We start from the raw sequence: 13,292 nt of genomic DNA on the forward strand, positions 1-13,292 counted from the left end.
GAACTCTTGAGTTTAGAAGATGAAGGTAGCAAAAATGAGAATGCTTAGATGGATGTGTGGACATATTAAGAGAGAAAATATTATGAATGAAGATATATAGAGCAATATGGGAGTAGCCTCTATGGCAGATAAGATGCAAAAATGAGATTGAGATAATTCCAACATGTGAAAATAGAGATCACACATGCACCAATGAAAAGATGCGGACAAATTGATGATATTTTGGCAGATTCGGAGAATCAGATGTTGCAATAGATTAAAAAGTGATCCTTAATAGAAGAAATATATTAGCTTTTATGTCTTAGCTTGGATGTCCAAGCTTCAACAATGGAGGAAATTAATTTGTAGAGAAGAAACATAGAGAAAGATATTTTGTTCTATTCAGTTCAATCCCTTTGTGATTATAGGTACAAGTATATATAGCTAAGCATCTAACAATGACAGTTGTACATAGCTCGCAGCTCTGCCTTGAGTTAGTTACGATCCTAACTAACTTCTAACCCTTCATTAATTACTGTTTGTAACTAATTAACAGAACAGTAACAGTGCTCCAACTAACTTCCTTTCAATACTCCCCCTCAAGCTTGAAGGTGTAACAGGTTAAGCATTCCTAGCTTATTTAATACATATTCATGTTGATTTCTTTCAAGTCCTTTTGTGAATAATTCTGCTTGTTGATCTTTAGTTCCAATGTGGTAAGTCTTCACCTTCCCTTCTTTGATTCTGTCCCTAATAAAGTGATCGTCTATTTTTATATGTTTGGTACATTCATGAAAGATTGAATTTGCTACAATCTGAAGAGTAGCCTTACTGTCACACTATACATCAACATGTCCTTTCACTTCAATCCCTAACTTATAAAACAGTCCTTGTAACCAAACAATCTCAAATGTTGTAGTAGCTAAACTTCTATACTCTGCTTCTGAAGAACTCCTAGACACTGTGTTTTTTTTTGGACTTCCATGATATTAATGATTTCCCAAACTTAATTAGGAACTATGTTACAGACCTTCTAATATTTGGCCGTGTAGCCCAATCTGCATCACAGAAACAACTCAGAAAATCAGCTTCATCACTGCTAATCATGATCCCTAAACCTAATTCCTCCTTTAGATACTTCACCACTCTTATTGTTGCATTCCAGTGTGATCTCTTAGGTGCCTGCATGAGCTGATTGAGATTCTATACTGCAAAGCTTATGTCAGGCCTAGTTATTGTCAAGTAAGTACAATATCTTTCAATTAATCTTTGATATCCTGTCACATCCTCTAACAATTCATTAGTATTATTTCCAATGCAAGCATCATATTCTACTGAAGTGAACTTCTTATTCATATATATAGGAGTACTTATTGGCTTTGTTCCGCTTAGCCCCAATTATGATATGATCTCAATGACATATTTTCTTTGGTTCAGAAGAATCCCTTTCCTGGATCTTAGCACCTCTATCCCTAGACTTCAGTTCTCTTATATCCTTAACTTTGAACTTCTTGTTCAATACTTTTTTTGTTTCTTGTATGAGACTTTCACTGTTGTCAGTGATTAATAGATCATCCACATACACTAAGAATATTGCAATATCATCATGTTTTCTTTTAGTAAACATTGAATAATCATACTTACTTTGACAGTACCATGCATTCACCAATGCTTTTGACAATTTGATATTTCATTGTCTTGATGTTTGTTTTAAATCATATAGTGTCTTATTTAACCAGCAAACCTTGGTTTCACCTGATACGTAGCATAGTTGAATAGGACTAGTGTAGGTTACTTTCTTGTTTTCTCATGGAAGGGGAGAATCTCCCTCATTTATGCTTTCTTAGTCGATTTATATCGGGAGGAGTCCTCTCATAGGTTTACTGCTTTCTAGTTATAGTTAGCCCTTTTTTTTACCGGAGATGAGTTAGCCGACCTTAGTAGGTTAGCCGACTTATGTACCAACATAGGATCGGAGGTAAGGTTTATGTCCCCCTCCTTGTATTTTTCTATTTTGTTATTTATGTTAAGGCTTGGAGGTGATGCTCAACCCCTGATTCTGCACGAGAGGTGGGAGCCTCGGGTAGGGTATGTTCCCATAAAAATAAAAAAAAAAAAAAAACTTGGTTTCACCCTGTCTCTTAAAACCAAGGGGAAGTGCCACATATACTTCTTCATCTAAATCACCTTGTAAATATGCATTATATACATCCATTCGAAACAAATTCCACCCTCTTGATACTGCCAATGTAATGACTGACCTAATTGTGACCATTTTGTTCACAGGTGAAAAAGTCTTATGATAATCAAATTCTTCTCTTTGACTATGTCATTTTGCTACCAATCTTGCTTTGAATCTCTTTATTTCTCCATTAGCTTGATACTTTATCTTGTATATCCATTTTTATTCAATAACATTTTTCCCTTTTGGTAGATCAACTAACTCTCAAGTGTTGTTATCCTATAAAGCCTTAATATCCTACTTCATAGCTATCACTTATCTTTCATCTTTAGAAGCCTCCTGAAAGTTATATGGTTATGTGCTGTTGAGAAACTGGCTAACATTTACCTGTATTTGGTAGTTAATCTGTGGTATGATATATAATTAGAGATAGGATAGACTGGTGTTTCTTTTCCTTTAGCAGTCACATGGCCTTCATCCAATAGAGGTGGTTTTGTGGTTCTTCCAGATTTTCTTGGCAATGGCTCAATTATTTTATCATGTTGCACTGCATTATCTATCAAATTTTGCACCACATTATCATCATACACTGCATTATCTACATTTGTAGTTATAGCAGGATCTTCTGCATCATGCACTTCTTCATTCATAACAATTGAATCATGAACCACATCATGTATATATCAATCTCATCAACCACATCATTTGCATGATCAAGTGGTGTACTCCCCCCACTAGGAGATGGTGTGAGAGTTGGAGAAGCAAAAGAAAACAAGTGCTCCTTGAATATAATATTAAACTGACAAATAATTATTTGATGGCACAATCAAGTAGCCTATACCCCTTTTGAGTAGAAGATACACAATACCTTCTAGACACTCACCCCAGTATCTAGATAGAATATGAGTTTGAAGTTTTAAAGCTCTAGCAATATTCAAAATATGTCTGTGTTTTTTTTCTACGTCATTATTTTGTTGACGAGTGTATACACAAATACTTTGATGAATGATTTCATAAGAGTCAAGTAGATCATGACACTATCTATTAAAGAATTTTTATGTCATTATCTTATCTAACAACTTTCAAAAAAACATTAAACTAGCTTTTAATCAGGGACAAAAAGATTTTCAAAATAATGATTACATCACTTTTCATTTGTAACATATAAATCCAAGTGTATTTAGTATAGTCATCAAAAATAGTAAGGAAAAAAAATTTCCTATCATGAGTATGTGTTTTATAAGGACTCCATACATCAAGGTGTATCAGTTTCAAAGATGAACCATTCCTAGAAGTACTAGTTGGAAATACCAACCTACTTTGTTTAGCTAATGGACATATAGGACAATCAGTAGTTGCAAAATTATCTAAGTCTTTCTTCTGAAATAATCCAAGCCTCTTCATAACATGTAATGAAGGATATCCCAATCTTTGATGCCAGAGTTCAATAGTTTTTGCCTTTGCTGAGATCACTGTATTATTAGTTTAACATACATCTTTGAGTCCTGCTCCACAATGTACAAGTTACCCTCCTCCCTATCAATCCCCCTCACTCTGTCAATATAAAAATCATAAAATATACAAAAATCAGGAAAAAAGTGACAGAGCAGGATAGACTCTTGGTTAGTTTGGAGACTAATAGAAGGTTATATTTGAATTCTGACACATACAAAACATTGTCAACTCTCATATTTTTTATGAACTCAGCAATTCTTATGTGAGTGATACTAGATTTTTCTCTATTTGGTAAATGAACATGTTGGTTATTAGCGCAATAAAGTTCAACTATGTCATTTAGTATATCTAGATGAGATATAATATGATGAGTAGCACCTAAATCTATAATATATTCCTTTGGAAAAAACTCATCTGACAAAGATGTAGCAGTACCTGGCAAAGTGTGTTGGTCAGTCTGATCCTTCTTATCAGTTATCATTTCCTAAATCTGCCTATATTGTTCATTTGAGAACATAGGGCCATATCTTCCATATAATTATTGTAGTTGTTTGTACTGCTCATCTGTGAAAACAGGACCACCAGATTCATTATTTATAGAGCTACTACTGCTTCCTTCATCCTCAACTGCGCGGTACTTCTTCTTATCTTTCACAATATTATTCACATTGAAATTTTTTCTTCTCTCAAAATGTGAATTGTGTGGTTTTCTATTAAAGTGTGAATTATGTAGCTTTCTTTCAGAGTTTGTAGCATAATTACTCTTTTTGAAGTCATCATCAGAAACCTTCTTTGAGTCCTCTAGATATTCATTCAATAAATAACAGTCTCTTTGTGTGTGTCCACCTCTTCCATAATGATCACATTTATCAAAGGGTTGTTTTACTTGGTAAGGTTGGCCTCTATTAACTTGCATGGCCAAGGGTTCACCTTTTCCTACCTTTGCTGGAAAAGGACATGATCGTTGGCTTTCATCCTCACTGAGCACAACATATGCTTGGTTCAATAGTTTTGAGCAACAACTACCTGCTCACTTGCTCATAGGAGTCATTCAGACCATTGAGGAATTATAGTAATCTTTGTCCCTAGAGATGTTCAATGTAATCCCTTAACTTCACATAATCACAACCAGGTGTGGGAACCAAGTCATCACACTCAACCCAAAGCTTTCTTAGCCTTGCGAAATACGTTGCTACATAATCAGTTTACTGCGAAATCATCATAATTTTTCGATGCAACTGAAAAACACACATTTTGTTAAGTTAATCAAACCTCTCTTTTAGATCCTCCCATATGAGATGTACATTGGACGAATATATGATGCCATTGAGAAGGTGTGTAGAAACTGTACTCATGATCCACGATAAGACAATCACATTGCAGGTCTTCCAATCTTAATGTAAATCAGTACTAAATTGATCCTTCTTACAGGTGCAATTAATAAATTCCAATTTCCTTTTATCTTTCAACGCTATCGTCATGATCAATGCCACAACCTATAATTTTTAGATTCTGTCAATTTAGTTGGAATCAACACTGATCCCGGTGTATCTGATGGAGGGCAAACAATGGATGTATGTTAATTTTTTCAATTGTTACATGAGGTTGCTGATCAGTAGTTGTTTGTGATCGCGAATCTGCAGCCATTTGAGATCGCAATCGAGAACTCTATTTGATTTTGAACGTGTGATTCTAGTCACTACTGCTCTGATACCATGTTAGCTTTCATGTCTTAGCTTGGAGGTCCAAACTTCAACAACGGCAAAAATTAATTTCTAGAGAAGAAACAGAGAAAAAGATATGTTGTTTCATTCAGTTCAATCCCTTTGTGAATACAGGTACAAATATATACAGTTAATCATCTAATAATGACAAATGTACGTAGCTCATAGCTCTGTCTAGAGTTAGTTACCAACCTAACTAACTTCTAACTCTTCACTAATTACTGTTTGTAACTAATTAACTAACTTCCTTTCAATAATCATCTAACAATAAAAGTCCAAAGAACACCAAGTACTTCTCAGCACTAACGAGAAATAAAACACTAGAAAAATTAGATAATGGAACTAACACTTTAATCGGAGAGAAATTGGTGGAACCTGAAGACATCAAAATAGAGATCACTAACTTTTACAAATTATTAATGTGCTCAAAGATGAGGAATACAAGTGCAATCAACAAGGTGGTAATGAAAAATGGACAAAAATTGTCCCATAGTTATTTTATCAAAGACTAGAATTTAGATATTACAAAGATATCACAAATGACTTTCCACCACTAAAGGATGTGATGCAATGGATGAAACTATTTTTTTTCTAACCAAAGGTCTCGAGTTTGAATTTTAGATATGAAAAAATTCTTGGTAGGGAGCTTTTTCCCTCAAATTGGTCCCTACTCCAATAAGGGCACCGAAAATCGGATGGAAAAAGAAATATACTTTCCTAATACAAGTAGAAAAAATAAATTTCATAAGTGATGTTATAAGTTCATTATCTCATTTCCACCAATCCAACGCCCTCAACCCACAATCCTTGACCACCCTGTCAACCTTGAACCCCCACTTTCCACACTCCCATAATGTTTTGTTAACATGTAAATTCTCTTGAAATAATACTTCTTTGCTTACTTACCAAACATTTAAAAAATAAGTAAAAATCACTTATTTTCAAGAAAATATTTTTTGTTGTACTAAACACCCTGAATGTGAATAACATTGGGCTTATTTTGTTGATTAACGTATTCATTTAATAATCTTAGTCAACATGGTACTAATTTATTGACAAAGGCTATGAAAAAGTCATAATCTTTGTATATTATAGACAAGACAGTTGAGCAACCACCATAGGAGATTGATCAAAGAAGTGAAAATATTAATGGAGAAATTTCAAAATAGCTACTATAAGTATCTTAATTATGCTCTTTAGGTACAGTTTGCATATCCATGTGATGTAACTATAGTTTAAGTTGTCTCGTTTATATAATTCACGGATTTGTGTAATTCACGGGTAAGTTTTTATAATTGAGCTATTTTTGTATAAACTCGAAATAACGAATTTATACAAACACAAACATCTTAACTTTAAACAGTTATACAAATTATATTATACAAAATTACACTATACAAAACTTATACAAATATGCGAATTATACAAACTCGAACAGTAATTATTTTCATGGTCAAACGCCTACTAATATTTCTCATATATTAAGTGATTAACAATGTGTACAATAGAGCTAAAATCTGAGTAAGGACAATGGAAGAAAACTTTAAACACTTCCAATCGAAATGAAATTGCATCAAAGAGATCTTAGCTCATTTTTATTTATCTTGATCACGAAGAAATTAACACAACATATTCAAGAAAAAATACTAATATGTACGTTATTTGTAAATATATAGCAATAATCTACAAATCAGGCGATAAAATTAATGATCAACTAGAAATTTGGAGACACACCTTAGAGTCCAAAGGCTTTCGATTGAGCAATATTAAAATAGAGCACATGGAGTAAATACTGACGCATCACATGAGGTGGATGGAGAAGCGAGGATTGATGCACAAGTTATCTCTGAGAGAAGAAGGTTCAAGTATCTTGGATCTATAATGCAAGAAAATAGGGAGATCGACTAAGATGTCGTACATTGTATTGGGATGATGGATGAATGAAAGCTCACATCTAATGTCCTATATGATAAAGAATGTGTCACTAAGACTTAAAGATAAGTTCTATACAGTGGTGGTTAGACTGCCTATATTATACGAATTTGAGTGTTGACTAGTTAAGAACTCTTGAGCTCATAAGATGAAGGTAGTAAAAAGTGAGAATGATTAGATGAATGTGTGGACATACTAAGAGATACATGATCATAAACGAAGATATACAAAGCAATATAGGAGTAGCCTCTATGGCAGACAAGATGCAAAAAATGAGATTGACATAATTTCAACATGTGAAAAGAAAGATCACACGACACCAGTGAAATTGATGATACTTTTGATAGATTCAGAGAATCGAATTTGACAATAGCTTCAAAAGTGATTCTTAATAGAAGAAATCATCTACCAATAAAAGTCCAAAGAACACCAAGTACTTCTCCGCAGTAGTGAGAGATAAAACATTAGAAAAATTAGTTAATGGAACTAACTGCTTTAATAGGAGAGAAACTGGTGGAACCTGAAGACATCAAAATAGAGATCAATAACTTTTACAAATCATTAATGGGCTCAAAGATGAGGAATACAAGTGCAATCCGCAAGATGGTAATGAAAAATGGACAAACATTGTCCCATAGTTATTTATCAATGACCAGAATTTGGATATTACAAGGATATCACCAATGACTTTCCACCACCAAAGAATGTGATGCAATGGATGGAGCATTTTTTGTTCTTTATTAAAGGTTTCAATTTGAGTTTTAGGTTTTAAAAAGGAAAAGAAACTTTTGATGATAGTGGGGTTCAAACCCACAACTCTAGTGTGGGAAAGCATCATCATGGCCCCTTTAATTTCTTACCACCAAGCCATGAGTTAGTTTTGTTAGGGGTTCACAAGTTAATATACATATATATATATATATATATATATATATATATATATATATATATTTATTATTTTCTAATATAAATGCAGGGTCTACGGAAAAGCTATTGGGTTGTCTGAACCCACACTTAGTTCCGCCCCTAGTAGGGAGCATTTTCCCCAAATGGGTCCCTACGTGGCATGAATTCTGATTAGTAGAGCTCCAATAAAGGTACCAGACACAGAATGAAAAAGAAAATGACTTTTCTAATAAAAGTAGGGAAAACAAATTTCATAAGTAATGTTATAAGTTCATTATTTCATTCCCACCCATCCAACGCCCTCAACCCACAATCCTTGATCATCCACTCCTGTCACCCTTGAACCCTCACTTTCCACCTCATAATGTTTTGCTAATATGTAAACTTTTATGGAATAATATTTCTATACTTACTTACCTAATATATAAAAATAAAAATAAAAAAGTAAAAATCCATTTATCAAGAAAATATTTTTACGTATTCGTTTAATAATCTTAGTCAATATGGTACCATTTATTGACAAATGCTATGAAAAAGTCATAATCTTTGTATATTATAGACAATTGAGCAACCACCACTGGAGATTGACCAAAGAAGTGAAAATTTTAATATATATATATATATACTAGTAAGATTCAAGGTAATTACTACTATTTTGATTTCTTTAAAGATTAAAAAAATAACAATATAATTCTATATCCAAATCAAACAAACTGAATTTATTAAACTGAATAAATCAAAATTGGAAAGAACAAATAAAATCATATCAAATTAATTAGCTTATATCAATATATGTAGACTGTAGTAGCATTTTAAGAAATCCAATATTAAACCAAAATATTTTAGAACTGTACGTAATTGAACGGTCTAACACACTAAAGAATTAGTGCCGAATCTACTAGAATTTGAATTTGGAACCTCTAACAGAATTCACTATAAGAAAACATAAAATTAGCTACGGAATTTATCGGTAATTCTTAGATAATCTGTCTTTAAAAGGCTCTTTAACTAATTGATTTTTTTTAAAAAAAAAATCATTGCTAATCTGTAGCTAAATGAGATTTTTCTTGTTTAGCTACATAATCTTATCCGTTGCTTTTCTAGAATGATTTTAAATTCTTCGTAAATCATTAAGTCAACCTCTACTCTTATGTTTAGCGGATTCATACAAAAAAAAAACCTTATATATAATGTTTAACTTTTTGCCAAGGAGATGCCGGTGAACACCCTCACACCCCTTTAGATCCGAATATTATTTATTTTTATTTAAAAATTAGTGTTTGAAAATGAAAAATCTAAATCTAACTTGAAGTTGTATTTCAAATTTATCAAACAACTTATAACTTATTTTTAAACTCAGTTTTCACTTTTAAAGTTGTATTTTAAGTACATTCAAACAGAAAAAAAATTCAAATATTTTTTTCCAAAAAATATAACAAAACATAACTCCATCTTCTATTTCCACTCCATAAATTTCAAATAAAAGTAAAAATATTTAGAATCTAACACCTACTTAAATGTGTGTAGAAAAGGTCTAATAAGCTCTTACGTAAAGGGGGTAATAACGGAATTTCAAGCTCATTTATTTCTCCGTCAACAAAGACCAGTTGGTCAAATTACAAACATTCAAACTTGTGCGCTCTTCTGAACTTCTTAGGTTTTTCCCATATCACCCTTCAAAATTAAATACCTATATTACCCTCTTTCCCAGGCATCAAACACACAGACGCAACAGGGGCTTTTTTGGAATTTGAGACATCGTGTAACACACATGACCTTTTCTTGTTTTACTTATTCAACACGTTCCCCCATACTAAATAAATTTCAATTCAACATATACTACTTACTTGATTATATCTATTCAAAGTTAAACAAAAGACACCTCATTCAAATTGCTATAAATACCAAAGCTCATGCATAACATTCTTCATCCACATTCATTAGCAAAAACTAGAGTTCATCAAAAGTATTTGCCAAATTCAAATTCAAGAAGTAACCTTACTTCCCACTTATAATGTTCTGCATCAATTCGAGGATGATGACTTGTCGAAGAATAACTACTTTTTTCATAATTTTTGTCCTCTTTGTTGCTATAATGAGTACCCAAAATCATGTAGAGGGCGCTAGAGTACTATTATCGCAAGATGTTTCAGAAGAAATCCGCCTCGCAACATTGCCATCCATATATGAGAAGGCAAAGAACAACTTGGCATTTTTGCTTGAGAGGCTACCTTCAGGACCTAGCCCTAAAGGACCTGGTCATTAAGCCAAAGGAATTAATAAGATTTTTTTTTTTAAAAAAAAAAAAAGGCTCAAAGGAGGAGTACTAGAGTAGCATAGCTTAAAAACTTTTTTTTTTACTAGACATATATAGAAAACAATACATGTACGATTGTTTGATCTTATTCTTTATTGTTATGTATATACCTCATTTTATTAATTATTCATTTTTCTGTCCCTTTATGTAAAAGATCAATGGAATGATGTTCTTGTAAGATTAAACTGTTAATGAAATAATAAACATATCATTAAAAATTATCCCAAACATATTTGTTAATAATCTAGACATATGCTATCGAGGTGGGAATGGGGGGAGGGTTAGGGGGGTGATGGGGATGGGACTATGGAGGTGGGGTTGAGTGTGTTGGAGGGTGGGGAAGAAACAATTAGTATGTAACGTTATTTGTAAAATTTATTTTTCTTAGTTTCATTAGGAAAGTCATTTTTCTTATTTTAAAGAACTTAATTTTCTAGAAAAAATATATTATAAAATGTTTGACTAATCAAACATGAAAAAATTTAAAAATAATCTCCTTCATATCAAAGTTCAAGTATACCCTAAGTATTAATGTACCAAAACTATTACAACTAATGATTTTTCTAGTGTCATATAGTTCCTCAAATGTTTGTCTAAACTATTTCTGTTGCAAACTTTGAAGGAACTATCAAAATAATTGGGGTCCTGAAAATTCCCCGCCTTCTTAGCCAGTAAATCTGTGATCCTATAATTTTGTTTTCTGTCAAATTGATTAACGTCTACTCCAAATGTTTTACTTTAACTATTCAACGAGTAACGTAATATTTTTGTTATACTGCTTTACCAGAATTAGTACGAAATTTAATAGCAATTCGAAGATTTATTTTTTTACATAATTCAGATGAGAGAAAGATTCAGAGTCATGTAGATACTCATAATTCAATTATGAAGCACAAAATTAATTCATGAAGAACATATATTGAATGATTAAGAAGAAAAGAAAAGAATGAAAACCTACCAAAACAATGTGTTCCCTTTTCTCTGTGTTCTGGGCTTGACTTTCCCTCAAAATCGCGTTTAGGATTTATATATAAAGTTTCTAAAGGTCCTAAGATGAAAATACCCTTCATTTAAATGGAGTACGACTTTTTTGGTTACGAGATAACCTTTATGACTTTATATTGCTCATTTATTTACTATCCTCAATTTTTGAATCGTGATAATATAACCAACAAGTAGAAAAATAATAAATGTCAACCGTATTTGTTTGAAAAATTAAGTACAAATTATTATTGAAATGAATATAAATTAAGAACTAAAAAATGTGAGGGGATAAAAGACACAATAACTATAATCACAAAAATATTTATATATTTTTTTGGATATCTAAATTCACTAATAGAAAACAATAACTCAAAGATAGTAATGTCATTTGTTTTGGGGTAGTTTATAGGTAATAAAAGATTGTTTCATGATCACATGAATTATAAGATCAGATAAACTTATATTTAGACTTTAATTCTAATGATATTATTTATATGATCGATGTATAGAACTAATGTTTGCTTTAATACATGGATTTTTTTTATCTCTTTAGCTAACTAAAAAAAGAACACACAACAAAACAACATCAACTTGTATTTTATGCATTACAACCAATTTTATCATATATTATTCTAGTCTTAATTTTGTTTCCTTTATTGTTCTAATTGAATCAAATGCATAGTAGTTTTGTTAATTTATTCAATATAATTTTATCATATATGACATAATTACTATCTAACAAGTAGATTTTAATTTCATAATTGATCCATCCTTTTTGTGCAATCAAATTATTACACTTTTTAAAATTATTTATCTTATAGGTTCAGTTTTGGAAAATCATTGTAATGACAAATTAGTTGCGGGGGCGAGGGGGGGGGGGGTTAAACCCCCTAAAATTTATTAATACGAAAAAGAGAAATAATTTTGACGTAGAATCACAATAAAGAAATGAGAAAATCTGGAAAAAGAAATGGAGAGTTATGAAGAGAGAGAGGGAAACTGATTTTGGTTTTAGTTTTAAAATATGAAAAGTGATGAATTAAATAGGCAACTAATGAGAATTAATCCTAAAATAATATCACTAAGTTTGGCCCAATAACGTATAACATTTTATAGTCTAATTTACATAAATCTCATAATGTTAAGAGTTAATTACATTATTTTTCTACTCTTTTTTAAATTACAAAAATCTCTTAAAATTTATGAATTTTGAATATATCACTGGACTTCCGAATACATCACTGGAGGGATGTATCAGTTAGGGTATAGGACATTTGGATGTATAGGGGAGGGGATAAATATATATCAGAGAGGGGATAAGACATCCGGATATATAGGAGATAGATGTATCCGAGAGGGCAGGAATGTATTAGAGAGGGGAGGGATCTACCAGAAAAGGGAGGAATATATCTGAGAGGGGAGAAATGTATTAGCGAGAAAGTAGTGATATATCCAAGATGAAATTTTTGAAAAAAATTTCAGTGCTAGAAAATTTTAGAAATTATAGGAAAATAAGATGTGTATTTAGATAATATTTCCTTAAAATTTCAAATATGTTGCATTTTGTAATATAAAATTATATTTGGTAAATAATAAAAAGTATTTTTATGTATTGTAATATAGAATCTTAAATATACGTGTAGTGTGATTTTTCCTAAATTAAAAAATTGATCTTTGTGCTTTTTAGTTGAAGATATTTTTGGGCCTTTCCCAATATCTTATCTTCTGATCCTAATAGGCCACCAAGTCTTCCAATTTTCTGGATTTGCTTCAAGTTGCTAGTGGGCTGATTAAGCTCCTAGAGTTTTTACTA

The sequence above is a fragment of the Solanum dulcamara genome, chromosome 5, assembly GCF_947179165.1.
Source record: "Solanum dulcamara chromosome 5, daSolDulc1.2, whole genome shotgun sequence".
NCBI lineage: Eukaryota > Viridiplantae > Streptophyta > Magnoliopsida > Solanales > Solanaceae > Solanum > Solanum dulcamara.